The sequence below is a fragment of the Pan paniscus genome, chromosome 1 (genome assembly GCF_029289425.2).
Source record: "Pan paniscus chromosome 1, NHGRI_mPanPan1-v2.0_pri, whole genome shotgun sequence".
In the NCBI taxonomy this organism is placed as follows: domain Eukaryota; kingdom Metazoa; phylum Chordata; class Mammalia; order Primates; family Hominidae; genus Pan; species Pan paniscus.
This window is the reverse complement of record NC_073249.2, coordinates 32,301,995-32,329,616: the sequence shown is the minus strand read 5'-3', so window position 1 is coordinate 32,329,616 and position 27,622 is coordinate 32,301,995. Positions and strand designations below refer to the sequence as shown.

The 27,622-nt window shown below is 39.4% G+C and overlaps 1 protein-coding gene across 11 annotated transcripts in view; it reads right to left on the bottom strand.

The window, feature by feature from the left end:
• ESRRG (estrogen related receptor gamma) overlaps positions 1-25,288 on the bottom strand; it is a 597,527-nt gene extending 572,239 nt beyond the window's left edge. For 3 of the 11 annotated variants that reach the window (XM_055108096.3, XM_055108111.3, XM_055108125.3), the window contains exon 1: positions 25,120-25,288. The gene's annotated coding sequence lies outside the window, so the exon portion shown is untranslated. The other 8 variants (XM_063597141.1, XM_034946969.4, XM_055108121.3 and 5 more) reach the window with 5 other exon arrangements.
• Positions 25,289-27,622: the final 2,334 nt, after the last annotated feature.

The following is a 27,622-nucleotide window of genomic DNA, read 5'->3' as shown; positions in this document are numbered from 1 at the left end:
ATATAGAAATAGATATATATATATACACATATATATAGATAGCTCCTATTAGTTCTGTCCCTCTAGAGAACCCTAATACAATAATTAAACTGACTTAAGAAGGTTGCCTAACCTTGACTTTAACCTTGGAAATACAAGGACTTTTCATCTTCCTCTTTCCACTCTGACTTATATTGCATCTCATTTCTCATACAACAGTCTAGGGCCTCTCCTCTTTTTCTGGTCCCCTATGCTTACCAAAACCCACATCTTCAAAACAAACATGCAAAGCAGGAAGTACCTCTCAGAAGGGAATTCCGTCTGCTCTACAGAGTGCCAGTCGGCCACATCACAGAAGCAGCAGGCAACTCTCTAGGGAAGACACCATAGTGTCTGGTGGACTCCAGGAAGCTACAGCACAAGAAGGCACAGGATTCCCTCCAGGCCCCAGCCTGGATTCTAAGAAAAAAAATAATGTTGTAAATCACAGCCCTCACATCATTCCTTAAAGACCAGATGATGGTGTCCCAGACTCAAGGGCAATAGCAAAACCTGCAAAAAATGGTCACTTATTTCCATTTCCCAGGAAGACCCTCATTATATACAAAGATGTGACTCTCCTCCATCCACATGTCCCCAAGTTCCTATAAGTTGATTCTAATTGGAAGAGATCACCAAAGTAGAGAGAAAAATCTTTCTGGGGCAAGGGTCCAGGAAGTGGGGGTAAAATGCAGAGAATGACTCTCATTTTGGCTGTAAGTTGAGGTGATCTTAGGGAAACTACATAACTCAGTTTCTTCATCTGTAAAATTAGGAAGAATGCGGCTTATTTAGTTCACAATATTTTAAAATATCAATTAAGAGAAGTAAAAGCTATTTTAAAATAAAAATCATCAAATAGTATTAAACACCTAGTATTCTAATATAGATTAATCTAATTTATGTCTATATTTGCAAAAGTATAAGAGGACTTTAGAAAATCTCCAAAGTTAATTTTTTTTTTTTGAGATGGAGTCTCACTCTATTGCCCAGGCTGGAGTGCAATGGTGTGATCTTGGCTCACTGCAACCTATGCTTCCCAGGTTCAAGCGATTCTCCTGCCTCAGCCTCCCGAGTAGCTGGGATTATAGGCATGTGCCACCAGGTCTGGCTAATTTTTGTGTTTTCAGTAGAGACAAGGTTTCACCACATTGGCCAGGTTGGTCTCGAACCCCTGACCTCAGGTTATCCACCCCACTTTGGCCTCCCAAAGTGCTGGCATGACAGGCGTAAGCCACCACTCCAGACCAATGTTAAAATCTGGAAAAGCAAAATAATGCTTTTAACATTGTTTGTCCTCACATAAATGTACCTATACTTCTCTCCATGCCTCTTTCTGTGTCTATATTTTTACATGAATCTCTGTCTCAAAAGATAGCAAAATAGAGTAGAAGAGTTCACTTGATTCGAAGGTAAAATACCACAATGTAAATCTCAATTCCACTATTTCTAGTTGTGTTACCTTGGACAAAATAATGTCTGAAATGGAAATGATGATCCCAGACACTCTACTTCCAGAACTGGTGACCTGTTAAATGAGAGCCACCTACTTCTGCCTTTCTCTTTCTTTCCTTCTGTCCACTTTCTCTTCTTCCTCCTCCTCTTTCTTCTCCTCATTGTCCCATTATTCTTGTCCACCACTGCCATTTCTTCTTCTCCATAAGACAGAATTAAATTTGAGTTCTGTGATATTTCCGTGATTATTAAATAGCAAAATTAAATTGCTTTTTATTGTGATTGCCTTCCATGTTTCTGCTATGAGACTTTTGAATACCCTAGAATAAATGCAGTTATGTATTGGGTCTCTCCTTCATTGCAAAAAAACAAAAAACAAACAAACAAACAAAAACACCTTTCCCACAAGCCCTGCAAATTTTCTCTAACTTAATGAAGCAATATGTATATATGTAGGGAAGTTTATGAATTTGAGGCTTGGCTCTGTCACTTATTAGTCTGTGTGAACTTGGGCAAGTTTCATTTTTGGGGCTCAATTTTCTCATGTATAAGATAGGGGTAACAATATCTATCTGATAAGAGTAATGAGAGAATTATATCAATTAAGATACCGGTAAAACACATAGCCTAATGCCTGGTTAAATGGTAAGTGAACAGTAAGGAGCAGATACTATTATGTGAAAACTAAAAATCAGTTTTATATATTAATGGCACCTTGACTAACTTCAATATTGGCAATTTGTAGGGAGAATTTCAAAATAGGATGTTGCCCCATCAAATAGCTTGGAGACAAAAACCTCCAATAATGTCTAATACTCACTGAATGCTTACTGTATGCCAGACATTTTCTTGGTAATCTACATGTGTTCATTCATTTCATCCTCACAACAATCTGATGAAGTGGGTATAACTATTATTCCAATTTCAGATGAGGAAAGAGAGATGAAGAGTAGTTCAGTTACTTCCCTAGGTCATCGCAGATAGATGAGCCAGAATTCAAACCCCTGGAGTCTAGTTCTAGAGCTATGATGTAAAGCATTTTCCAAAATCATCTTCCTCCAGGAAAGATGGCATCTTCTAAACCAACTGGTATGTTGCCAGTAATTTGTTACCAGTAATAAAGTACTGGAGTCTGCTGATGATTTTCTTTTTAATTTAAATGGGTGCAGTTGCACTTATAATGTAATTATTGATATTCAGTAACATTCTGATTTCCTCTCTAGTGTAGAAAAGAAAGCAGTGCAATCCAAGCTAAAGCTCTGGAATTACTCAGAGTCCAGTGCTCATCTGCGGTATGTGCATGTCACCCGTCAGCATCAGCATCTCTGTCATCACCACCACAGTTATCATCACCACCATCGTATTATTATATATTGATCACTCTATGCCAGGGATGTGGTGATTCTTCACATATGTTTTCTGTATATGTTACAGCAGAAGAAAATGTTGAAAACCACTGAGCTACACTATTCCAGAGGCATACTTATAAGACTTTTCTCATAATTCTACCATATACCACTGACCTGAAGAGGGAAAGAAGAGTACAATAACATTACTGGTATTTATTTTGTGTTAATCACTGGAATAGGCATTTTAAATATATAATCTTATTTAATCCTCAAAATAGGCCTAAAATATAGACATTATAGTTATTTTAACCCCAGCTTTACAACAAAGGGAACCACTGCTCAGAATGGCTAAGCATCTTTCCCAAGGATGGCGGAATTTTGAAATTACAGCTTCAGGATTTGAACCAGACCTATAATGATTCTTTTGAGCAGTCCCTTTAAGATAGTTTTACTATTTTCTAAACTGGGGGTGTGTGTGTGTTTTCTCCTATGACACGAGCTGTCTCTTCTGTTATCTATTTATTAGAAAGCAGAAGCCTTCAACAAAGTTCTAGATTGGGAATCTGAAATCGCAAGCCATAGCCCTGGTTTTGCAGCTCATGTGTTGTGTGGGCAACTTATTTATCTATTAAAATGAGGAATTTCATCTCTAGCCTGCTACTTGCTATGATTTCCCTAGAAAAACATGACAAATACCCATTGTCATTCATATGATATCCAGTCATATGATATCTCCCAAGGGCATGTTCTCTGCCCTTGGGAAAGAAGATTGTAGAGAGAAGCCCACTGCACTGATGTGCTTGTTGACTGGAGCATCAGACAAGGGTGGTTAAAAAGAAGGTTGGCTGGGAAGTGTGAGAAAGTCATCCACCTTGCAGCTGTCTCTGCCCGAATAGTACCATGGCTAAATAAGAGTCTCTCTCTAGAGATCTCTGCTGGCACCTTGTCTTCATTCCTTTCTGGACAAAAAAAAAAAAAAAAAAAAAATCCTCATGAAGAATGTATTGCCTTCTACATGCAACTGCCAAAAACCCAACTGTAGGCAAAATCCATCTGACAGAATCTCTTAACTGCTTTGATTCAGTTCTTAAAGGAGATTAGCTGTTGGAAGGTCACAGAGAAGCCATCCTACTGCACACTGCAGCTTGGGGTTTCAAAGCTTTCACTACTAAGGGGATCTCCGTGCTTGATGCCCCTTCTCTCCATGCTGTTTAATCAATGAATCAACAAATAGTTACTGAGCAAGGCTTCCCTAGGGTCTGCAGGTCACTTCAAATGTGGCTCTCCTGTTCAATAGCAGGAGAAAGAAAAACGGATTTTTCTGACTCCTCTTAAAGTTTCCGTTTATAAAACCAGGGCTGGCATCAAAAGACTGTGGGTCTCCTGTCCCTCTTTTTTCATCCCCTGAACTCTCTGATTCACAAGTAAAAATGAAATGTTACGTAGCTGGGACAATATATAAGAGCTGGAAGGGAGGAAGGAAAGAAGGAAGAAAGAAAAGGAGGGAGAAAACAAGGAAGAAAGGAGGAAGCAAGAAAGAGAAGTAAAGAAAAGAGCGAAGGAAAAAAGGGGAGAGAAGAGAAGAAGGGAGGGACACGAGAGAAGAATGAAAGAATGAGAACCTTAGATTTCAAGAAGGGCAAAAGACACAGTGAACATGTAGACAATACTCCCAAGAAATATATCTTCGGTAGCATATACACTCCATACTTACTAGTCTGTTCATTATTACTGCTTTTTAGTATATTTGATTATCTTTGTGAACCCCTACTTTAAAGCTTTTAGGATTAGTGTAATTATGAATGCTTTTTTTTTTTTTTTTTTTTTTGAGACAGAGTCTCACACTGTCGCCCGGGCTGGAGTGCAATGGCACAATCTCGGCTCACTGCAACCTCCACCTCCCAGGTTCAAGCAATTCTCCTGCCTCAGCCTCCCCAGTAGCTGAGATTACAGGTGCCCACCACCGTGCCTGGCTAATTTTTTGTATTTTTAGTAGAGACAGGGTTTCACCATATTGGCCGGGCCAGTCTCGAACTCCTGACCTCAGGTGAGCCACCCACTTTGGCCTCCCAGAGTGCTGGGATTACAGGCATGAACCACCGCGCCCAGCCATGAATCCCTTTAAATGTCCCTCTGCCTTGACCCTACCAATAGAATCACACATAAAATGTGCATTTAGCCTCAATACCCATAGTATCAGAAATCCACCCCCCAAAAAAAAAAAAACTCAACTAGTTTTTCTAAGTAATTTGTATGAAAATTTAAAAAATAATGAATATAAATATTACTTTTGGTTTTTAATAACAATGTTATATAGGGTAGGTGCAGTGGCTCATGCCTGTAATCCTAGCACTTCGGGAGGCCAAGGTGGGAGGACAGCTTGAGCCTAGGAACTCGAGAACACCCTGGGCAACAAAGCAAGATGCCATGTCTACAAAACATTTAAAAAATTGAGCCCAGGAGTTTAAGGCTGCAATAAGCTATGATTGTGCCACTGCACTCCAGCCTGAGCAACAGAGAAAGACCCCATCTCAAAAAACATACTTTTTAAAAGTAAAACACTATACTATGCTACAAAATGAATCACCATCTCCCAAGTGATGAAAGCTACTGTGATGTACAGTTGTCACTATGACAGGACCAAACAATGGTGTGAATAGTGTCCTTCTCTGTGAAGCACACAGAGCAGGATTCTACTTGATGATATTTTTCCTCAATCAAAAATACAGTCATCTCTCAGTATCCTTGGGGATTGGTTCTGGGACTCCTGCATATACCAAAGCCTAAACATACTCGAGTCCTGCAATCAGCCCTGCTGAACCCACGTACACGAAAAGTCAGCCCTCTGGACATGGGTTTCACAGCCCACAAACACTGTAGTTTTGATCGGTGTTAGGTTGTAAAAAAATCTACCCACAAGTGGACTTGCACAGTTCAAACCCATGTTGTTCGAGGGTCAAGATAATAATGAAACCAGCAACAGTTTACTGGACACTTACTCTGCCAGACACACTGCTGAATACTTTCCATATGTTATCTCATGTAACTCTTTCAGCCAACATTGGTATACATTATTACCCTCACTATACAGATGAGAATGTGGAAGGTCAGGTAGGTGAAGTCACTTTGCCTAAAAATATTAAACATGGTTAGGTCCAGAGCAAAACCCCAACCCATGTCTGACTCTGAATATTATGCTTAATAATCACCCTGTACCTAACACTTTTAGTCCTATCTTTCAGCTTGGAGAATCAAGGTGAGGAAAAGTAAAAACAGCATATTTTTATTATATTTTACCCCAAACTCCACTTATACTTGGTGTTCCCACACTTGCTTCAAATTGCTCCTTTCCCCCCCAACATTAATTACTAGAGTCTATTCTTTTATATCTTTTTGATAAACATAGCTGGTATTAGAATAGAAAACACACCATGAGATCACAGTATTAACCATGATATTCTGAAACATTTTTCAGTCTAAGCATGCAATAAGGCTCTCCAACATCTTAAAAAGATTGATTTTAAAAAAAGCTTAAATATAAGCACTATGTTAACACTTAGCACTTACAGTTCTAAACAAAGAGTTTGCCAGATAAAATCTGGAGTGTATGTAGAGGGGGTTGATGCTTTTACATTTTATTGAGCTTCTAAGTTATAACCCTCATGCTTTTTCATGTGCTGATTGGTTCTATTACGGTAGAGGTATTAATAGAAAAATACACACCTGAAATTCTATCATTCAGTATGACACCTGTATATGTACAATGATGCATCTATTCAGAAGAATCTATATGTTAAAAGGAGTTAAAAGAGCCATTATCTTTTGTTCCAGGATGATGCAATTATTTATACCATCTGTATGTGGAAGGAGGTATGGCTCAAGAAACCAGTTCAGGTCTGTTTCACCTTGAAGCTCAGCACACCTAGACAGAGTCCTTTGCTTAAAGTGCCTGTGGTTCCTTGAGACTGACTCTGAGCATCTTCATTCCTGCATGCATGCTGTGTACTGACTAGATCCACCTCCAAATCTGGATAAAGACACGGCTATGCTTCCAAATGTCCCCTTTCCCCCCAGATTTGGCTACTAGACATTCCTCACTTAGTTTTTAAAATAAGCATAGCAGATAACAGCACACCAAACAAACCACGAGGTTAGCACATAACACAGGTACAATTTGCTCATTTTTCTCGGTTGAAGGCAAATTTATGAATACAATCATTTTCACACACTGAAACCACCTCTACCAGAGAAATGCAAATATTATTGTGATATCTGGTCCTCGTAGAACTCAGAAAATATCTGGGTGGATGAAAACTCTGAAGTTAGGACACAGCACTTCTCACAGTATCTGCATGTGCTTATTACCATATGGCAGAAGTTGTTTCTAAAGCAAATAACAGTTTTCAGAAAGACCGAGTTTACGAATTAATCTGGAGACAGGGAGAGAGACAGAAAAGACAGTTGTACCATTTAAAAGCTAAGGAACGAAATGACCTATTCCTCTTATGTCAAGACGTGAGAACTTCTAGTACGCAATTAGCTTGACCTTCCATAAAGGAAGCCCTGAAATACAGACTTCCTTTTTGTTTCTAAAATAAAGGTACTTACCAGTGAAAACCCACAAGTCACCACACTTTGCCCAGAATCACATTGGCCGCCCTTCTCCATGGAAGCACAGAGTGGGACCTGCCAAGTTTGTGGAGATACCTACTTGGGTTGGTTGGAAATAGGTAAGGGGGGAAGAAGGGGGAGAAAATAAAGACTTTCCCTTTAAAACTGAACAGAAGCTGATACCAAATCACATGACCTTTTACCGTAATTTCTATTAAAATCATTTCATGTCTGGTTGCCTCTGCTCTCCTGGCTCATTTGTATTGTTTACAACAAGTCATTGCACTGGCAGTTAGTGGTGGCTGAATCCATGGTTACCCGTTTTTACATTCACTAGTTAAATGGAATGCAGCTCTGCTGTGGGTTTCAGGGAGCAAGCTCTTAAGAAACCACAATCCAGCTATCAATCAGACTAATCTGAGAGAAATTAATCTTATAAACATAAGTATTGTTGCATATTAAAAATTGATAGAAAGGGGGCATGGGCTTTTATTGGTTGGAGTTAATTGGAGTTATGAAAGTGGACAAGCCGAGATTTGACTTAGAGCCTCAGAGTGTTCAGTCTGTGGTCTCCATCTGACAGCCATTCACATTGTGCACCTAAAAAGCTTTCAAGGGTAATACGACCACCCTTGAAAACAAATCCACCACTTTCCAAAATTCTGTGAGCATTTACTGACCTGAATGTTCTCAGAATCTAGGTAGTGGCTAAATACAGGTTTAACCAGACTGCAATCCTAGCAAAGTAACTTAAACAGATATATACAAGACAGTAAAACACCAAACAGACAGCACTAGGTAGGATTCAATTAAGACAAAACCTCAGTGGAATGCTCTTTACGAGTAAATTAAAACTGCAAACTAATATGTTTTGAGAGCAAGAACAGTACAAATTCATTCTTTTGTCCATGAATTTATGTGGTTAATTCTTTAAAAACATTCCCCAAAGCTAACTTGTTTCTCAAGATGGACATGACCAACAATTACAATTCCTAATAAAAATTTAGAAGTTTTATAGTTTAATGCCCACAGTAATTGTCCCACAAGTCACATCTAAATGCTAAATGAGAACAGCAAATAGTTAAAGCTAACATATTACAACCCCATCTACTGCAAAGTCACTGTATCAGAAGCTAGAATTGATTTGTTTCCTCAGAACGAATTGAAAATGAATGTAACATAACGTCAGAAAAATCCCTCCTGCACTGCTAATCGGATATTGTATAATGGTTGATTGCAGCTTTGCCCTGTACTATTGCTGCCTAAATCATACATACTTACACGTTCTGGGTTCTTCCAAGAGTTTGGTGCAGTTTCAAGGACAAATGTCTTAAGGAAGCCTCTCTACTGTGCAGCAGGGAGCCTAGCTCGGATCTGATGACAAGAGCACAGTGCTAAATCTGACAACAGAGAAGGAAACTTCCTGTGTGAAGAGGAGATCTTGGAAAGTCTCAGGGTTAAAAAGGCTGCTTTAAATGTGCTGGTTGATTTGCTCCCTGGTTGTGTATACACAGTAGCAGCTGATCTGTATTTGCAGCCCTGCAGAAAGGAACCTTTACTGAAAACCAATGGCATCACATTTCAGCGGAGCTGGTGCCAAGTGCTGGAGAGCAGAGCAACCTTTGACAACTTCACACAATTCACCCCAGCAGACTCACCACAGGTCAGAAAGGAATGTGGAAAGTATCTCCCCACCAGGTTTCATCTCAGGTATGTTAGCGCAGTCCCTGGGAAACCACACACTGTTACTGGCTGGATTCTGACAACAGTGTAAGGTATTCTCGGGACTTATACGTAGTTCCTGTCTCTGCTGTCCTGACCTACAGTGTACTATATTTTAACAGAAGCTTTAAAATGAATCAGGATTTTTTTAAATGCATTTCCCTCTGCTTCTTATAGAAACCTTTGTATGTAAGGTTCCTCTGTTGTTCCTCAGAAATAAACTGAGGACAAAATAATGTAAGATCGGGTAGTCTGGTATCAACTTCTGCATTCTGTCTCCCAATGCAGAGGCTGGAGTTTTAACATTACTGTGTTGTCAGGGGCCATTTTAGTATTGTTCATTAGAAACTGGGGATGGCTGCAAAACTTCACTCCAACAGAACCAACTATTGTAATGAGCTATAGAGATGTTGGAACAGACAAGCAATGAAGAACATGAAATATTCCACTGTTTAGCAGTGGAATCACCTTCTTTATTATCATCCTTAACGTAGAAGAGAGTGAAAATTCTAGACCTTACCAACTGTAGTAGTGAAAGTTAAGACAGAGTAAGAGACAGAGAAAAAGAGAGAGACAGAGATAGAAGGTAAGGGCGGCTGCTAGTGGCAGTAACAAACTTAATCCAAGTCATTGGTTAACCACTTCATTAACTGTGAGTTCCTCACTGCCCTTCCTTTCTCTTCTGTCTCTATGACAAGTCCAGGTTATGGTATATTATATGGTATTTTTCACTATTGTGCTTTTTACTTCAAAGGCCAGAAATCAGAACTGACAGTTTAACAAAAGGCCACGTTAAATGTGTCAGGCAGCTCAGGAGAATGTTCCCTTACTTATCTGAAAGCCAGCCCAGGAGCTGCCTGGGCAATTGGTGAATTATCCAAGGTGTTTGCTTTTCATTTTGGCCACACTATTGTTTAGGAATAATGATAATTCCCTTACATCTGAGAGTCCACATAATGTAATGAATAGACTCTGGGCTCTGGTGCCAAGTAGATCTAACTTCCTATCTCTACCACTTTCTACCTACATGAGGTTGGAGGTTGCTTAAAAATCTCTGAACTTCTGTTTCCTCATCTGTGAAATGGAGACACTGTAACTACCATACGCAATTTTTTGTGAAGTTTTAAAGAATAACACATGTCAAGGGCTTACCACAGTGCCTGGCACACATGCATTTACAAACATTTACTGAGCCTCCTCTCAGAGCCAGGCACAGTGCCAGACACTGGGGGCACAAAGTCAATTAAGACATGGTCTCTACCCTCAAGTGCAGTTCCACAAGTGTTACATATTTCCTCCTTCCCTCCCATAATTTGTGCAGTCTCTGTTTAAATGCTCTGTTTCGTTTGATCCTTCCAACAGTCCTACGAGATAGATGAAGCTACACCCAGTTTACTAATGGGAAAACTTTGGCTTGAAAGTGAGGGTCACACAGCTGGTAAATTGCAGCCTAAACATCAATCCAAGCTTTCTGATTCTGTCAAGTTCTCTTTAAGATATATATAAATATATATGAATTGACCACATAGCATTCATATTTTGCATTATTAGATATTATACTTGTTATCTTCGCAGTGTCACATATACATATAATGCACTTCCCTGCAGGTAGCATAAGTCCCCTAAAGAGAGGCACTATATCTTAAAATTACTTTATATTCTCAAACAGGCCTAGCATGATGTTAAAGATATTACCTGTTTAATAAATTTTCCTAAATTGAAAAAAACTCAAGTCGGGTCAATTTTACTACCCAAAATCGTCCTCACAGAAAGCTGGAACCCTTCAATAAATGATGGTTTGGAGGTTATATGTGGCCTTCCAGTGCTCATGCTGTCTATGTCATTACTTCCAAATCATTATATACATGTCAAAGTTCTTAACACTGACTCATCATCAAACTCCCTGAAGATTGTTTTCTTCATTTGTTTAGCACGTATCCTGTACACTGTAGCCCTGATGAATTTTGGTAAAAGTGATTAAATATTTACTTTTTAATTCAAGCCTGACCCGAAGACATCTCCTGATTTCTGGGTCCACTCCAGTTTCTAGTGTTTTGTTTGTTTGTTTGTTTGTTTGTTTGTTTGTTTGTTTGTTTTGGGGGGGTTTTTTTTGAGACAGAGTCTCGCTCTGTTGCCCATGCTGGAGTGCAGTGGCTCGATCTTGGCTTACTGCAAGCTTCGCCTCCCAGGTTCACGCCATTCTCCTGCCTCAGCCTCCCATGTAGCTGGGACTACAGGCGCCCGCCATCATGCCCAGTTAATTTTTTGTATTTTTAGTGGAGACAGGGTTTCACCGTGTTAGCCAGGATGGTCTCAATCTCCTGACCTCGTGATCCGCCCGCCTCGGCCTCCCAAAGTGTTGGGATTACAGGCGTGAGCCACCGCGCCCGGCCCCAGTTTCTAGGTTTAACAGTTCACAAAAGTGTAGAGTTTTGTTGATCATTATCTTATAAATCAGAGCACAGTATCCAGCAATCTTGGGTAGAGTTTGCTTTTTATACATATATAATCTGTACAAACAGCTCAAATTTCTTAAATAATTATTGATCTACTGCTTCATTTTATGCATTAAAATGTAACCCATTTCTGATGGACGAGTTGATTAGACATTTATCAGTGAATTATAGGTAAAAATATTCTTTTTTTTTTTTTGAGACAGAGTTTTGCTCTTGTTGCCCAGGCTGGAGTGCAATGGCACAATCTCGGCTCACCGCAACCTCCGACTCCTAGGTTCAAGTGATTCTCCTGCCTCAGCCTCCTGAGTAGCTGGGATTACAGGCATGCGCCACCACGCCCGGCTAATTTTGTATTTTTAGTAGAGATGGGGTTTCTCCACGTTGGTCAGGCTGGTCTCGAACTCCCGACCTCAGGTGATTTGCCCACCTCAGCCTCCCAAAGTGCTGGGATCACAGGCGTGAGCCACCGTGCCAGGCCAAAAATATTCTTAAAAGACATATGTATGGTATCTAGAACTTGGATTTCAACGAATGTATTACATTCATTAGTTCTTTCTGTTTGGTTGGTTGGCATTTTTTAGAGATGGAGCCTTGCTATGTTGCCCAGGCAGATCCTAACTCCAGGCCTCAAATAATCATCAAGCTTTACCCTCCCAAGTAGCTGGGATTACAGGTGTAAGCCACTGCACCCAGCACTTACTATGTACATTAGTTCTAATCTTATACCCTGGGCATCTTTTAAGATGGAATTTATAATACTATTTCTAAGTATTTACTACCAAACAATGATTCCTTCAGCCTTAACAAAAATCCAGGAAATTTAGATTAATAGCAACGTCATGGCAAAAGTGCCAATGACAGGCGATATTTGAGATAAAGCACACAATTACTGAATACATTGTTTTTGTTTCCAAAGTCAGTCACTTGTTTGTTTAGACAAGCTGTGGCCATCTGTAAGGGAAAGTAAATATGCTCAAGCACTGGCACTGCATACGTGAGAATTGTCAGTCTCACTACCATCTTCGATGTCCAGCTGCCCAGCTGCCCTGCAACTACTTCAGGGAGAAACTAGCAGTTGCCCAGCAACTACTTCCTGCTTCCTCCCTGAAGTAATACGTAAAGTACCAACCACAATGCATGTTCTACAGTAGACAAGAAATGTACCAACAAAAGACCACTCTGGAGCTGAGCAAATTCACCTCAGAATGGCCAGATCTGTTCAGCACAGAGAACTGGTGGACCTAATGACTCTTCTTCACCACCTGAAACCAAGTAACTTTACCATTTATAAGCACTTTTATAGCCAAGAGTCTGACTCAACTCTCATATCCATCTTGAGAAGCAGATGCTTTTATTATTCACATTTTTATGATTATAAAGGTTCAAAGAATTAAAATTAAATAATTTCTCAAAATCATATGGCAATAAGTGATCCAGTAGAGATTTTGAAATGAGAGCTCTAATTCCAAAGCCTTTTCTCATAACACACTGTCCTTTCCCTTCAGGGGATACGTGCACACACTAGTTTGCCTCTTTTTCCTTTTGGCTTCACATCTCACAGCTCAGTTAAGTACAGACAAGGCTATTCCCCACCCTCATCCACATCCCTCACCCCCACCCCACACACACACACCTCACCCTCTTCTTCATCCAACTGCTTCCATTTTTCCTTCTCTCACAACTTGGCCAACTACTTCAGAGAATAGCTTTTTTTCTATCTCCATTTTTCCTCACTCCCCCTGTTCAATGAATTTAGGTGTTAAAAGCCACATCTTATCACAAGTGATAAACTTAGAAGTACTGCTAATATTTCAGTGTATCAGGGAAAGAAAAGCCATATACTTTGCAACCAGCCTCAAAGAGTCCCGAAAGTTTCTAAGAATCCCTTTCAGATACTCTGCAATCATTTCTGTCTCTTTTAAACTTCCTGTTATATGTGCTTTCTTTTAAACACCAACCATCGCAAGTCTAGATAAATGATAAACTCTCATTCTGTTTTACTGCCTTTGTATTATGCTTATCACTTGTATCATAATAGAACTGTTCTTTACATTTTGTTCATCACTGATAATACACTATTTCACTCCAATAAGCAACAAAGGGCTTGTATGGTCTAGCCTAGGAAACTAATCAGAATTTAAGATTGTTTTCTGCAAGACCAAAAAAACAAAGTGTTTTAAATATCTACTAATTGATTTACAATGGAAAAATTTTAATGCAAACCAGACTCTAAATTTCATGAGGCTTTCATTCGAAACCACAGATACTGAGCTCATTTACTACTCGGTATACTAATATTTCTAGTCATGGCGTAGGGCCATACTTAAGTAAATAGTTAGTTTATAGAAAGGAAATAAATAGGCTTATGATTAATTGATTGATCATTATCAATCATGCACTAAACTCAGAATCGCAGGGGTGAAGTAAGTTGGAGACCATGGAGTCAAACCCCTTCATTTTAGAAATGAAGAAACAAAGGTTCACTACTGCCCTCTGATGAAGTGGGTAACTAGCTCATACTACAAACCCAGCTTAGCACCATTTCGAGTGACCTTTAGCTGAGGACTGACATCTGCTAGTATGCACATTAGCTACAAAGAGCACAGTTCTAACTTTGAAGGTGATTGGGCCAAAGCATCATCAGGTATTATATCCCAATTCTGCAACATTAGGAAAATAAATGTTCATACTAAATAGAAAATGAATTTCTAATAACTGAATTAAACTGTTCATCTAAATAGCCAACTTCAGATTTCTCTCCACACATAATAACTTGGAAAAATATATAGCCCATGTTTACTATAGTACTATAGCTACAGTCTCTAAGAAAAGCTATAACTTGCTAACAATTTTCCTGATTTATGTTTGAAAACATACAGGGCATGAAATGATTTCTGCAACCTTACATTTTCCTCAAGAACACTGGTGAGCAGAAGATATATTCCAAAAATCATGTGGGATTGCTTGCTACATCTACTTCTTTCATAGAAATGTATGATAAGCAATTATACATGCTCCACCAAAAAAAAGTCATTAGGTTTTTTTCCCCATTAAGGGAGGAAAGAAGAAAAATGGAAGAGTGGATTAAAAAAAAAAAAAAAACAAGAAACAGGAAAGAAAGAGGAAGGAAGGGAGGGAACTCTGACAATAGGATCTATTTTCAAATAATGTTTACAATGTAAAAACTGATTGCCTCCTTAAGGAAGAAAGTGCAATAAATATTCTTCTAAAGAACAGCTTGTAGATAATGTATGGTTATAAACTGTAACTCACTATACAAATATTAGTTATTCTTGTTGTGAGTATTTAACATATATGGAAATTTGCTTACAACCTATAAGTGTGCTAATAAAAATAGGTATTTGTGAATATAAATTACACTGGTCATAAAATCAGACTTATTAATCTAATATATCTTAGAATGAGACCAAACTTAAATGAGCCACTCTGTAACGTAGATATCTGGAAACATGGTTTATCCTATTCCATTAGTATCTATCAGAATAGGAATGCAAAAGTTTTGCTATACTTCACATAATGTTGGCAACCTGAATTTAAATCTTCAAACTAGTAAACAATCACTGTCAGGCATGCATATTGTCCAAGTTAAAAAAAATTTGTATAGGGAAAGTAAAATGAGCAAATTCATTTGTTAACATCCTTTTAAGTGTCCAGGTTATTTATTTTAGCAGATACACCATAAGAAACAGCCATATAAATAAATAAAATATCTTTGACTCCCCAGTATCTTGCATTTTACCACAGGTATTCCAAACACACTCAACCTTTTTTGTGTGTGTGATAACTATGATCATTACCTTGTTTAAATGAACAAAGTATCCTTCATAATAAAAATGTAAATAAAGGCCTGACTTAAAACTATAAATGATTATTCTTCACAACTATAGGTATTATCAAGCATAATATTATAAATATACTAATAAACATCTGTATATGGTTTACATGTCCAAGAGGAACGGGAGATGAGATTTATCCCCAATACAGTGCAGGGGGCAAGCTAAGGAGAGAGTGGCTTTTCACAATGGGTTGTGAATCAAGGATGAGTAAATGAATGGTATCTAACCTCCAAGAAAAAGAAAACTTCCTTCTCTGTGTGATAGACATAAAGAGTTGCAATAATTTCACAGAAATTTTTATCAGGAACATACTACCAAGAATTTTTGCTTCAAGGTTTGCAAGAATTTTTCTAGTTCTCTGAACCATAAGGCTGTGTGTATTGACCTTCTATTTCAAAAAGCTGTGTTACTTTCTGCAATCATCTCTTAAAAGAAGGCCCCGTGGGGCTCTGGCTCTCCCTTTTGGCACCACCACTAATTCCAATAAAAACGTCGTATTATAGATTAGGTTCAAAATTATCTAAAGATTGTTCTGGAGAAAGATTTTTTTTTCTTTCTTTTTCTTTTCTTTTCTTTTTTTTTTTTTTTTTTTTAGACGAAGTCTCACTCTGTCCCCAGGCTGAAGTGCAGTGGCGCCATCTCAGCTGACTGCTATCTCTACCTCCCAGGTGCAAGCCATTCTCCTGCCTCAGCCTCCTGAGTAGCTGGGATTACAGGTGCGCACCACCACACCCAGCTAATTTTTGTATTTTTGGTAGAGACAGGGTTTCATCATGTTGGCCAGGATGGTCTCAATCTCCTGACCTCGTGATCCACCCGCCTCGGCCTCCCAAAGTGTTGGGATTACAGGCGTGAGCCACCGCGCCCGGCCCCAGTTTCTAGGTTTAACAGTTCACAAAAGTGTAGAGTTTTGTTGATCATTATCTTATAAATCAGAGCACAGTATCCAGCAATCTTGGGTAGAGTTTGCTTTTTATACATATATAATCTGTACAAACAGCTCAAATTTCTTAAATAATTATTGATCTACTGCTTCATTTTATGCATTAAAATGTAACCCATTTCTGATGGACGAGTTGATTAGACATTTATCAGTGAATTATAGGTAAAAATATTCTTTTTTTTTTTTTGAGACAGAGTTTTGCTCTTGTTGCCCAGGCTGGAGTGCAATGGCACAATCTCGGCTCACCGCAACCTCCGACTCCTAGGTTCAAGTGATTCTCCTGCCTCAGCCTCCTGAGTAGCTGGGATTACAGGCATGCGCCACCACGCCCGGCTAATTTTGTATTTTTAGTAGAGATGGGGTTTCTCCACGTTGGTCAGGCTGGTCTCGAACTCCCGACCTCAGGTGATTTGCCCACCTCAGCCTCCCAAAGTGCTGGGATCACAGGCGTGAGCCACCGTGCCAGGCCAAAAATATTCTTAAAAGACATATGTATGGTATCTAGAACTTGGATTTCAACGAATGTATTACATTCATTAGTTCTTTCTGTTTGGTTGGTTGGCATTTTTTAGAGATGGAGCCTTGCTATGTTGCCCAGGCAGATCCTAACTCCAGGCCTCAAATAATCATCAAGCTTTACCCTCCCAAGTAGCTGGGATTACAGGTGTAAGCCACTGCACCCAGCACTTACTATGTACATTAGTTCTAATCTTATACCCTGGGCATCTTTTAAGATGGAATTTATAATACTATTTCTAAGTATTTACTACCAAACAATGATTCCTTCAGCCTTAACAAAAATCCAGGAAATTTAGATTAATAGCAACGTCATGGCAAAAGTGCCAATGACAGGCGATATTTGAGATAAAGCACACAATTACTGAATACATTGTTTTTGTTTCCAAAGTCAGTCACTTGTTTGTTTAGACAAGCTGTGGCCATCTGTAAGGGAAAGTAAATATGCTCAAGCACTGGCACTGCATACGTGAGAATTGTCAGTCTCACTACCATCTTCGATGTCCAGCTGCCCAGCTGCCCTGCAACTACTTCAGGGAGAAACTAGCAGTTGCCCAGCAACTACTTCCTGCTTCCTCCCTGAAGTAATACGTAAAGTACCAACCACAATGCATGTTCTACAGTAGACAAGAAATGTACCAACAAAAGACCACTCTGGAGCTGAGCAAATTCACCTCAGAATGGCCAGATCTGTTCAGCACAGAGAACTGGTGGACCTAATGACTCTTCTTCACCACCTGAAACCAAGTAACTTTACCATTTATAAGCACTTTTATAGCCAAGAGTCTGACTCAACTCTCATATCCATCTTGAGAAGCAGATGCTTTTATTATTCACATTTTTATGATTATAAAGGTTCAAAGAATTAAAATTAAATAATTTCTCAAAATCATATGGCAATAAGTGATCCAGTAGAGATTTTGAAATGAGAGCTCTAATTCCAAAGCCTTTTCTCATAACACACTGTCCTTTCCCTTCAGGGGATACGTGCACACACTAGTTTGCCTCTTTTTCCTTTTGGCTTCACATCTCACAGCTCAGTTAAGTACAGACAAGGCTATTCCCCACCCTCATCCACATCCCTCACCCCCACCCCACACACACACACCTCACCCTCTTCTTCATCCAACTGCTTCCATTTTTCCTTCTCTCACAACTTGGCCAACTACTTCAGAGAATAGCTTTTTTTCTATCTCCATTTTTCCTCACTCCCCCTGTTCAATGAATTTAGGTGTTAAAAGCCACATCTTATCACAAGTGATAAACTTAGAAGTACTGCTAATATTTCAGTGTATCAGGGAAAGAAAAGCCATATACTTTGCAACCAGCCTCAAAGAGTCCCGAAAGTTTCTAAGAATCCCTTTCAGATACTCTGCAATCATTTCTGTCTCTTTTAAACTTCCTGTTATATGTGCTTTCTTTTAAACACCAACCATCGCAAGTCTAGATAAATGATAAACTCTCATTCTGTTTTACTGCCTTTGTATTATGCTTATCACTTGTATCATAATAGAACTGTTCTTTACATTTTGTTCATCACTGATAATACACTATTTCACTCCAATAAGCAACAAAGGGCTTGTATGGTCTAGCCTAGGAAACTAATCAGAATTTAAGATTGTTTTCTGCAAGACCAAAAAAACAAAGTGTTTTAAATATCTACTAATTGATTTACAATGGAAAAATTTTAATGCAAACCAGACTCTAAATTTCATGAGGCTTTCATTCGAAACCACAGATACTGAGCTCATTTACTACTCGGTATACTAATATTTCTAGTCATGGCGTAGGGCCATACTTAAGTAAATAGTTAGTTTATAGAAAGGAAATAAATAGGCTTATGATTAATTGATTGATCATTATCAATCATGCACTAAACTCAGAATCGCAGGGGTGAAGTAAGTTGGAGACCATGGAGTCAAACCCCTTCATTTTAGAAATGAAGAAACAAAGGTTCACTACTGCCCTCTGATGAAGTGGGTAACTAGCTCATACTACAAACCCAGCTTAGCACCATTTCGAGTGACCTTTAGCTGAGGACTGACATCTGCTAGTATGCACATTAGCTACAAAGAGCACAGTTCTAACTTTGAAGGTGATTGGGCCAAAGCATCATCAGGTATTATATCCCAATTCTGCAACATTAGGAAAATAAATGTTCATACTAAATAGAAAATGAATTTCTAATAACTGAATTAAACTGTTCATCTAAATAGCCAACTTCAGATTTCTCTCCACACATAATAACTTGGAAAAATATATAGCCCATGTTTACTATAGTACTATAGCTACAGTCTCTAAGAAAAGCTATAACTTGCTAACAATTTTCCTGATTTATGTTTGAAAACATACAGGGCATGAAATGATTTCTGCAACCTTACATTTTCCTCAAGAACACTGGTGAGCAGAAGATATATTCCAAAAATCATGTGGGATTGCTTGCTACATCTACTTCTTTCATAGAAATGTATGATAAGCAATTATACATGCTCCACCAAAAAAAAGTCATTAGGTTTTTTTCCCCATTAAGGGAGGAAAGAAGAAAAATGGAAGAGTGGATTAAAAAAAAAAAAAAAACAAGAAACAGGAAAGAAAGAGGAAGGAAGGGAGGGAACTCTGACAATAGGATCTATTTTCAAATAATGTTTACAATGTAAAAACTGATTGCCTCCTTAAGGAAGAAAGTGCAATAAATATTCTTCTAAAGAACAGCTTGTAGATAATGTATGGTTATAAACTGTAACTCACTATACAAATATTAGTTATTCTTGTTGTGAGTATTTAACATATATGGAAATTTGCTTACAACCTATAAGTGTGCTAATAAAAATAGGTATTTGTGAATATAAATTACACTGGTCATAAAATCAGACTTATTAATCTAATATATCTTAGAATGAGACCAAACTTAAATGAGCCACTCTGTAACGTAGATATCTGGAAACATGGTTTATCCTATTCCATTAGTATCTATCAGAATAGGAATGCAAAAGTTTTGCTATACTTCACATAATGTTGGCAACCTGAATTTAAATCTTCAAACTAGTAAACAATCACTGTCAGGCATGCATATTGTCCAAGTTAAAAAAAATTTGTATAGGGAAAGTAAAATGAGCAAATTCATTTGTTAACATCCTTTTAAGTGTCCAGGTTATTTATTTTAGCAGATACACCATAAGAAACAGCCATATAAATAAATAAAATATCTTTGACTCCCCAGTATCTTGCATTTTACCACAGGTATTCCAAACACACTCAACCTTTTTTGTGTGTGTGATAACTATGATCATTACCTTGTTTAAATGAACAAAGTATCCTTCATAATAAAAATGTAAATAAAGGCCTGACTTAAAACTATAAATGATTATTCTTCACAACTATAGGTATTATCAAGCATAATATTATAAATATACTAATAAACATCTGTATATGGTTTACATGTCCAAGAGGAACGGGAGATGAGATTTATCCCCAATACAGTGCAGGGGGCAAGCTAAGGAGAGAGTGGCTTTTCACAATGGGTTGTGAATCAAGGATGAGTAAATGAATGGTATCTAACCTCCAAGAAAAAGAAAACTTCCTTCTCTGTGTGATAGACATAAAGAGTTGCAATAATTTCACAGAAATTTTTATCAGGAACATACTACCAAGAATTTTTGCTTCAAGGTTTGCAAGAATTTTTCTAGTTCTCTGAACCATAAGGCTGTGTGTATTGACCTTCTATTTCAAAAAGCTGTGTTACTTTCTGCAATCATCTCTTAAAAGAAGGCCCCGTGGGGCTCTGGCTCTCCCTTTTGGCACCACCACTAATTCCAATAAAAACGTCGTATTATAGATTAGGTTCAAAATTATCTAAAGATTGTTCTGGAGAAAGATTTTTTTTTCTTTCTTTTTCTTTTCTTTTCTTTTTTTTTTTTTTTTTTTTAGACGAAGTCTCACTCTGTCCCCAGGCTGAAGTGCAGTGGCGCCATCTCAGCTGACTGCTATCTCTACCTCCCAGGTGCAAGCCATTCTCCTGCCTCAGCCTCCTGAGTAGCTGGGATTACAGGTGCGCACCACCACACCCAGCTAATTTTTGTATTTTTGGTAGAGACAGGGTTTCATCATGTTGGCCAGGATGGTCTCAATCTCCTGACCTCGTGATCCACCCACCTCAGCCTCCCAAAGTGCTGGTATTACAGGCATGAGTGAGCCACTGTGCCCAGCCGAGAAAGATCTTTAAACTCTCCTACAGCACCACACGCTCATCCACTAGCATGAGAAGGTGAGAACACATAGAACTTACTTATAATTCTTTGCTCTGATTCCTAAAGCCTACTTACTCTACTGGGATGGCAGTGCCAACCTAAAAACTGAATTGCAAAGCCGTATGATTTCACAGCTTTAACAAACTGACAACAAAGTGACAAGAGAAAACTTCTTCCTTTGCACAAGAAGTCCCGGTACATTATTTTGACTTTATAAAGATATTTTAAATGAATTTTTAAAAATCACAATATTATGAAACTTGATAATCATTACTTCAAAACGACAGACTCTATTGTTCATGGAAAAATTTTCAGTTGGTTTTATCATACCCGTGGTTCAATTGAAAGATTCACCAACTGCTCCCTGGAGAAAAGAGAAGATCTGCATTTAAATGGATATATAGTATTTCCAAAAGCACAGTACCTAGAAGGCAGATACCATCAAGGTTTCTTAGTGAAAATAACTCAAATTGTATTAGGTACATTTCAATGCTGTAGCTATCCCCATTTCATAGGGCTCAAATTATATCCATAACATTCTTTTTCCTCTGTGCATTCTTCATAATATTGTCTCGAAAAGTTTAAATTAAAGCTTGCTCCATCACAAAGTCCTCGCACTAACAACAAACAACTACTACTGTACGCATCATTTCTGATGTGTACAGAAAAAGACCACAGAAGATAGCTTGGCCAGAAATGTTAAATAATTGAAAAGTATAATGACTTAATAGAGTAGTAAGCTTAGTTTACAATGCAGCCAATTTAAAGCCATAAAAATACTGTGTAAAAATTTTATCTTGTGGTTGACCATTACATAACCTATCTATTATTCAAAAGTATCTCAACAATGTTTTTCTTCATTAATGTGGCTTTTGGCATTTCCCTCAAAATCTTTCTATTCCCACATTTTTCCAACAATTTTGAAACAAATACAGAATTTCTATATTATGTCACAAATCTCCTTTACTAGGATAATGACACCTTCAGTGTCAAATTGAAACCAATTTCATAGGTCAATCTGTAAGGCATACTTTAACCTCCTTGGATATGATTTGTTTTGCATCTAACAGAATCAAATACACAAGACATTTTTTTTAAAAGACTAAAGCTACTTGTATTGACACATCTGTAAACAAAAGGAGAACTTCATAAATAACCCCCTTTCCAATGACACACTCATCCAAGGATTTGTCTGCATTAGAAAATGTCATAGGGCATCAGAAAAGTTTTGTCTTGAGTATTCAGCTAAGGTGCATAGCATGTCTGTGCAGAAGAAAAAAGAGACGCTTAGGATCCATTTCAAACATAAGTCCATTACCTCTGGCGGGCTTTTGCTAAAATTCTAGCTGCAACTGAAATGTCCCTGTAAACAAGGTTACTGAGAACAGCCCCAGATATTCCTCTCAGCAACACTTTCCTAGGAGCCCTTCAGCTGTCTGCCGGGTTAGTTATACCTTATCTTGCTGCACTGCCATTCTCATGCTGATTCACATTCAGAACTCAAAATGAAAGCTGAAATATCTTGAAGATCACTTAATATTGAAATACTGTTGCGGTAATAAGTGGTGCTCAGTCAGAGATGGGAACATGGTACTCTCTTGGTAACCTTTTAATTTCTGGAAAAATTGTACAGAATAAATTGAGCAGCACACACGGAAACCTAATCGATTGATCTGCTCTAGTTTGTTAAAGCAACACCCATCACAGACTCCCCTGGCTCCCCAGGCAATTCCCGGTAAAGAAGACCAGCAGGTTTCAGTATATACCATGCACGAGGACTTTGATGCTATTTTGATTTATTAAAGAAAGAGAACAATCTTCTATCTACATTCATCACCCCAGTCAATGGACAGTTTTATGTGCTATGTGATACCATTCTCGATATACACACGTTTAATTCTACTTAATGCGAGTTTAAAGAGTTATGAGAATTGCTTTAGTAAGAATAACAAAGCCATGCGTAACAGACAAATGTACGCTTAAATGATCATCCAGGCCTGCTTCCTTATATACTTGATTCTTTTTCTATTTGAAGGAGATGAAACCCCATCAATGTCACTTCGTCTCCATCAGTGTTTTCATGTCTCTTCTTCCTGTCAGGCATTCCTCAGCTCGGGATTTGAGAAATGTTCAAATTTCCCTCTCTTTCCCACAATGACAGAACTGTTTCTCAGGTTGGTTAACTCATTTTGACAACATCAAATCTGCTGGACAGGAAAAAAAAAGAGAGAGAGAGAATCCTGAAACCACTCCTCAATCCCATTTTTCTGTCTTTTTCTCTAAGACATTTCCGACTCTTTTTCTCTCGCCTGCTGCTTCTGAATTTGGGCATTTTCCAAACACACTCCCCTATTTGGTCTTTGGGCAGTGTGAGAAACAAATGAGAGTTTCTCTTCAAAACTAGACCAAGTCATTCAGCTGCTCTGAAACATACTTCACAACATCCGCAGGTCTCTTGATCTTGACTTAAAGTATTAAGCAGGAGTGTTTTGAAAGTAGTAGGAGGTCATATGGACCTAACAGCTTCTCTTAACCCACATGCTGAGAATTTCTTTTTTTCCTGTCTTTTTTTTTTTTTTTTTTTTTTTTGAGAGAGAGAGAGAGTGCTATTTTCAACATTGCCCTCTGGTTTATGTTAGTGAAATCATTTGCTTTCTGTGTGTGTCTGTGTCTTATTGCATGGCCACTGGTTCTGGTACTACAACACAAACATAGCAAACGTGCTTCCCTAACATAAGCAGACCCATGTGGCAATTCACAACATAACCGAGACAAGCACAATAAATAAACACATACATAATCATTCCACAGCACTGAGGCAGGCGGGGGTTTCTACAGGCCCTTCCGGACTCTTCCAGAATTGCTCATTAAGATTCTGAAAGGGGGAGAGGGTGCAGCTTGGAAAAGGTTGCCGGAAGGGAAAAGAAAGGGAGGAGGGGAGCTTTGCCCTCTGTGTCTTTCTGTCTCTGAGACTCTCCCATCACCAAACAAGGGGTGCAGGGGTCTATCCTGCAGAGGCTGTAACAGACTTGAGGGGTAGAAGGAGGTAGATGGTTTAAAATAGTTAAATGATGATCGGGTGACCTCCGTGCAACTTCAGCGACTCCCTCGGGAAGGTGAAAGGGTTGGGGAGAGAGAAGGGAGGGAAAGCAGCGTAGAGGACAGGAGGGAGACACCTAGGACTACAGCAGCAGCAATCACCAGAAGGATTTTCCAGCCCATGACAGCAGTCCTCAACTCCTGGCACCACCCTCTCCCCCAACGACCCCTGCTCCATATCCCCTCACCCTAACCCCTCCCCTCCCAGCGCCCTAACTCTGCCCTCACTCTTTGCCACTTTACCAAGCACTGAAGTCTCTATCCAGGAAGGGGGATGGGAGGGGTGTTTAAAGAACAAATCTAATTGCAATTAGAATTCATCTGTGTCTCCAGCACACACGCTCACAGTTTTGCAGTCATGGTAAGGCAAGTCTACAAGAGGTGGGCAGTACTTATGGTTGTGTTATTCAGGGAGGGGTTGCTTTTTTTTTTTTTCCAAGAGACTATAAGCAAGTGAAGGGGGAAGGGGGTAGCAATCTAGATTTCAACCAGGACTGCAAATAAAGAATGCCCCAGATGCAAATGTCTGTCTCCAGATGTTGATGATAAGGATTTGGACCAGTTACCTTGGCAGGGTCAGAACTGCAGCAGGTTAATCAGGTGAGTCGTCGGGGATTTTAAAGAAGCCGAAGCCGGTTTCTTTGGCTATGAAAGTCTACAAAACCCCCATGCAGGAACATTGCACATCTTACACACGCCTCCTTTAACTGGGCTCCCGCGACCTCGGCAGGCGAGGGGGTGCTGGCCGGCCCTCCGGTGGCAAGGGCACGGCCCCCCGCTCTGCCCCCGCGGGCGCGGGGCCGGCCTGGCACCCGGGGTCCGCGTCCCGAGCGGCTGTGCACTCACCGAGCCGGGCTGCGAGGGGCAGAGGGGCGCCCACGGCTAGCCGGAGCGCCAAGGCGCCTCCCTTTTCTCTTGGTAGCGTCGGTCCGCACTCCCTGTGACCCAGGACGTCATGATGCCTGTCTGTTTTCTCAATGATAACTTGGCAGAAGAAGAGAGAGGCTGCCAGGTTCTCCTCGGGTGGTTACGTGGTATGTGCACGATTCTGTTTGCATGCGTTTCTCTTTTTAAAAATAAATATCTATATTTTTCTAAAAAAAATTCCCGGCACTGTCATGATTTGATTGCATTATTGCGTTTGCATAATTGACGCCTCTGGGTGTGTATATATGTGTGCATATGCGTGTGATTTTTTTCCCCTTTAAATCCTGCTGCTCCTGCCGCCGCCGCAGCCGCTGCAAACGGAAAGCAAGCATGCGTTCATCTTTTGTCTTTCATTTTACCTTCAGGGTGACATTCAGTGCCAACTGCTCCCTTTTGACCGTCACCAATCCCCGCCTGGGCAAAATAAATTTGAAAAACGTGGGGGGAGGGGAAGGAAGAGCCCCCTCAGCCCGAATGCTGGGGTTTCCATTCCTACGGCTAGGGATCCCAAACCTACCCAACCCACCTCCCAACCCTGAAAAACCATTTTCCCTTCTACCCACCGGGCCCAGGCAGAGAATCGGCACCAAGACAGCGAGGAGCATCCACCCAGGGCCAGACACTCATGTTCGCGGCTCGCACTTGCTGACTTGCATCTCTCAGTTGCATTCCCGGTGTGTAGGCCTCTCACAACTGGAGCTATTTTTGTCTCCCAGAGATGTTCTTTAAAGCCTTTTAAAAATGGGGAGGGGTCAGGGAAGAAAGAGCGAGAGACAAATAGAGAGAAAGGGACCCAGAGAGAAGCCCAAACCCCTAGTTGAGAAACTCGACTGACACATCATAAAATTTGGGGGGCTCCGGCATCTGGCCCACCAGGGGAGTCTGGAAGGGCAAGAAGGATAACTAGATTTTATTTAACTCATTCTACAACAGCAGGAAAACTTTTTTTTAATACAAAGATGTTATTGCTAATTATGCACTGTATCTGTTATTTTTATAATTATGCTCAGAATCAGTAGGAGTGGTCTCAAGAATAATCCTTAATGTTTACTTCTGCAAATATGAGAATGCATTTTTAGATGGTGTGGCCACATGACAGGTAAAGCACAGATTACTTCTTTTTCTAATATTTGTGTTATTTGTACATTGTCTGGTACCTTTTATGTAGCTTCTCTTAATCATAATGTTGCGTATATTACCCAACATGTGGCATATTCCTGATAAATAAGTATCTAGCACCAGGTTTGGCAAATGCTTTGCTCTGCTTTATCAATAATTATCCATTTGGAGTAACAACATTTGTTTAGGAATTCTTATTTTCACCGAGCCTGTAGTTGACCTTTGTCACCATCATGTATTGGTGGAGTCACTGTTCCTACTAATTCCAAATTCCTAAAAGATGACAGCAGAGGCCGAGGTTGCAAAAAATTAAGCACAAGGAGAGTTTTGAATCTGAAAAGCACAGCCGATTGAGAGAAAAACATTTGAATTCATCTATAATAATCTGCAGCTGCTCGAAGGTTTAAAAATAGTTTACCTATTTGAGAGATCGGATAAGTTTAATGAAAACAGCAAGTAACTTACTAGATCTTTTCCCTTTAGAGTCACAGTCCAAGAATCATTTGCAAATTCCACAGGGAAGATATTGTAATTATGCAGAGACCAGATGATCTGAATTGGAGAAACTAGACTAAGAGGGTCTGAGGACTATTGACTGATGGCCAGATCCCAAAACTTGGCCTATGTCTGTCCACCTTGAAAATTGGACATAGCTTCTCTGGCTCACTTTGCTTATCTGTCCCTTTGGCATGCCAGAAGGATGAATTGGTGCAGTCTTGTCGGGTGCTTAGATGTTACCAGAGTCATAGATGTTTCCAAAGAGGGCAAAGGCCTATTGAGAACTCAAGGAGGGATTACTATAGGCGTTGTTGGTAACTTTCCAGTAACTATCCAAGAGGTACTCGTTAATATTCAATCTACCATCCTGGTTCTCCAGCTTTTTTACTTATTAACCTTGGAATTGGACCTTTAAAGACTCACCACAAAGCGAAAGAACCATAACAATTTGACTAACTTTAATCCTCTGAAATCCAATTTTGTTTTGTTCTTTTCAGACAAATGTCTTCCATGCTGTTTGTCACCACTCCACATGCCAGTTCAGGCAGCCGAGTGGTTTCTTTCCCCAGGAGTGAGATGTTTGAGCAACTAGCAAAGAGTAGAGGCAGCGTACCCAAGAACTCTGGAGTTTGAATAGATCCTTTCTAAGCCCAGATTCTCTAAATCCAACTCTGCCTAGGAACCGCTCTCTGTTGCTTATTCAAGTTCAAACTCTGCAGACTACTTTCAAGTCTTTATTTTCCGGCTTCACCCAAAATATAATAGTTAATATTGTTGGAGCATGTTCAGTTTCACTTCCCAACCA